We start from the raw sequence: 4,181 nt of genomic DNA on the forward strand, positions 1-4,181 counted from the left end.
TTTACGTTATTTATGCCTCTCAGTTTGATCAGGACACAGGTAGGTGGATTAAAAAAGATACGTATCTGATGTCAGATCAGCATAAGAGCGCAACTTTTTTCAGAACCTCTTCGTGACCCAATCGGTTTGTGGAGCGGGTGCCAAGGTCCCATATGTAACATCATACTGCCATCTGCCGGTGGATACTTATAACAACAAGAACTGTTCCGTTCCGTTAACCACGACGTACCTAAAACGTGCGTGGGGAAAAATCCTCTTAACTGGCAACTACGGAGGTTATCGATTAATGCTGATAAGAAGTACCATGACAAATGCAATGGAAACCGGCCCAATGACATTAAGCGCATTAATTAGATCACTGAAAGTTTAAAGAATTAAGGGGCGATTACGAAATGGAGAAGTAGCATTCATTTTGTTTTCTTTTATCTGTTCCAGTAAACTGATCCCCTCTAACTTGAAGCAATTAAACTGGAGAAGGAGAAACGCAGTAGACGCCGTGGAAACACGGACAAGGGGTCTACCTTGGTCATAGCTTGAAGTCACGCAATGAGGTTTTGGTTTTAGTTGTTTAAAATGACTTTGACGTCTATTTTGGATGGTCTCTGTGAGTAAAAAAAAAAAAAAAGACAGAAAGAAAAAGAAGAGAAAATGAGGACCCTTTCATGTCGAGAAGACTGCGGAGTTCATTATGGTGATACTTTGAGAATTTAAAAACATTCTGGGCCTACTCGTTCCTGCTGTCTTATTAAAATGCACGAGTGTGGAATTCTATTCCTGCCAGGCTCGTGTGGCTTTGAAGTTATGTAGTTTCCTACCGAATTAGTAATTAAACAAACTGCAAATAGCCATGGACTCATGTTTCCATTAATTCTTTTAAGATATCAAGTTAGACAGTTTTTTGGTGAATTTGGTTGGCCTCCGACAAAAAATTTTCTTTAGTTACCTTAACACGACTGCTTTGATAATCCACAAAAGGATAGAGTGACTAATCTTTACTATAAAGGTTACTAAAGTGACTACTATAAAGGTGCGTTTCACGGCGAGTCAAGTGTCAAAAATTGAAGAAAGTTTTTTTTTTTTCTTTTACAGTTTAAGCCGTGACTTTAATTGCCGCCAACTCCTGTTCTAGGTTTCGCAGAGCCAGCGAGTTCTCTGCTTGAAACACTTAAGAATTCATCTGTGTTGAAGTTCTATTTCCACCAGAGAGACGTAGGCTCCTTTTTTCAGGTCAAAATTTAAAAGTACTTTTAAAAAGTTTACACTTAGTGTCTGCAATAAACTTTGACAGTATGTTCAACACTTCCATAGTTTATTAGACATATAGGCTATAGCCTACTTCTTGATGAAGGTGTTATGGAGGGAAAAGACTTTTAAGAGACTTTCAAATTCTCCCTTGGGGAACACAAGAACGTGTTCAAAATGACCATTTCCTTCCTGTATCACCATTTAGCGTTTATAGCGGCTGGATCAGAAATGAGAAACTTTCAACTGAAGCTTAGATGAGGTGACAAACTACTGTTTCATACAGTTGGACAGAATTACGTGGTTCCGACGTTTTTCATAAAATACTTAAGTCACGCCCGTGGTTAGGTGAATTGTCGCCTGGATCTCATGAATACATATGAAGAATCATGACTCATGGATATGTATTCTCATAAAACATATTTAGATCACATTTGATTGTAAGGTAATGGAGTTTTTGAGATTTTGAGCTCACTAACACCTGCCTTTGATTATACTCCCCAAAGCCTGATTAATTTGTTTCTCTGTCTAAAGGTTTAACACGGGGTGGCTAAGATCCCTCTGTGGTCTCCTCACGATAATTCCCCTGATCTCTTCCATTAATATTCAAACGCTCACAGATATCTCCGACCTGAGGGAGATTGAGTTCGGGAAGCACTCCCGTACAATGGACTCCAGCTGCGTTGTGAATTCCTGCGCGACACTGTATCTTCCCAGAGCGAAATTTTGATCCTTCAACCAATTACTTTGTTTTTTTTTTTCCTTTTATGCAAATACACATGAATATGTTATTCATACCCCTGTCAAATTTTGATTTATAGTGAATTTTTCTTTGGCCAATAGGTTTCATCTGGCTGAAATTGACGTAAAGAAGTGACAAAGGACAGTAAGACATTGTGTCAGAGACATTAATGATAGATTTTAACGATTTCTATGTTTTTGGGGTTTTTTTTTTTGCTTTTTTTACATTGTTACTAAAGATGCCATGCATGTCCAAAATTATTCATTCCCCTTGAAAATGTCGCAGATTTTTTTTTTGAACCCAAGCTTCTATGCCATTCCAGATGGTCCTGGTGATTTCTACCATGACCCCTGTACTGGCATGAATGGCAGTGTGAGAGGCCAAGAAGAATCCAAGGGTCACTACCAAGGTCATCCTGATGAATCTGAGCAATTCTGGTACCAACATCTCAAGGCAGACACTCCAGTGAACACTGCACAAGGCTGCTCTCCATGGACGTCGATGAGGGAGGACTCCACTTCTTTCCCCCTTCAGTTTAATCACCATCTTATTCTTGGGAAACTGTCAGATGTCTGAATGCCACCAGGAATACTGCTGCCACCTACAGGATGTATAGGTAAACACACCATCAGTGACTACACTCTTCTTCTGCACGCTGTCCCCTGGCATGCCAGCCAATGGAAGTGAGGAAAATAAGCACCAGTAGTAAAAACAAAACTATATTTTTCTTAACACAAAGGGCAGATTTGTGACTTTCACCATCACCCTGTAGTCATTCGTATCAGAGTATGACCTCCTTTGACCTCCTGAAAAAGAACAGTTCTCTGAGGAGAAAACTAGATCCTCATAGCCAGTCAAGGATCAGCCCACACAACAAAACAAATACTGTAGATTTAACTTATTATTGTTTAACATTCATATGCTCGCACAGATTTTCTGTCTATCAATGTGTATATAAAAATCTGTGTGTGCGTGTGTGTGTGTGTGCGTACGTACATGACTGAGTAGTGAATGACGGGTGCATTCTGTGAGAGCATCATTAAAAGACATAAGACATGAGTCTGTTTTATTTTTAAGAATAATTTATTGCCTGTAGGAAAGCAGAAGCCTGTGGCAGTATTTCATAAAAACCATAACATGACTGAAGCGTCGCTCACACACACACAGACATGCGCTCATGGATCACCTCCCTCTATAAATATAATGGGTCCCATTCTCATGGCTGAAAAATAAGAGGTGACGAAAGCGCAAATTTTTTTTAACAAACAAATCAAATCAAATAAAAGTAAAAACAGCACGAGAATACACAGTCCCACATGTGTGTGTGACCCTGGATGAAATGAACAGGAAAGAAAACGGTAAGCGATCTGACGCGTGTAAAACAAACATAGAATCTCTCTGTTTCTTTTGTTTTGTTTTTTTTTCTTTGAACGTGTGAAACAGTTCCGTCACTGTGAATGAACGTACAGTAAGGCTGATGTTTAACATTTAACTTCCATCTTCTCTCTTTGTCTTCTTTTTTTTTTCCTTTTTTTTTGGGAAAATAAAAAGCATCAAATATCTACAAAACCTAGTAAACCTTGAAATCAAAACTGTACAATAAAATTTACATTAGAAATGGATGAGGATTGGTATATAAAAAAAAAACAACACAAAACAACAACAACAAATTTGCATGTTTTTTTTGTTTTTGTTTAAACTATACAAATGCAGATGTGTCACTGAAATGGTTTGCCGTTGTTGTGTTGTGTGCTGTTGTTTTGGAGCTTGTCAGATTGTCCGACTGTGTACCGGTCCCTCAGACCTAATGGGAGCCCAGTAACGTAATGGGCACAGACCACTCTTATGAGGCGGTCCAGACGGCCGGCTCGGTCCAGGCGCCTACAGAGCCCAGAACAGCCAACGTCTGGGGAGAAAGACGAGGAAAGGGATTCCTCCACTTGGTTGTCCGGGTAACACTGTCTGTGGATCAGTGTCAACGATTTGCGTAGAATGATTGTGTGGTTATACTGTGGTTTTTTTTTTTTGTTTTGTTTTCTTTTTCAATCAGTGCTGTGTGTGTCTCGATCCAGTCGAATGTTCTGGGAGTTGCGGGTGTGTGTTAAATGTGTGTTTAGAGTGTAGTGTTGTGTGTGTGTGTGTGTGTGTGGTGTGCGGTAGGTCAGTTCGGGAGGAGTGGGGGGGGGGGGGGGGGGGA

This window comes from Chanos chanos, chromosome 11 (assembly GCF_902362185.1).
Source record: "Chanos chanos chromosome 11, fChaCha1.1, whole genome shotgun sequence".
NCBI classification, from domain to species: domain Eukaryota; kingdom Metazoa; phylum Chordata; class Actinopteri; order Gonorynchiformes; family Chanidae; genus Chanos; species Chanos chanos.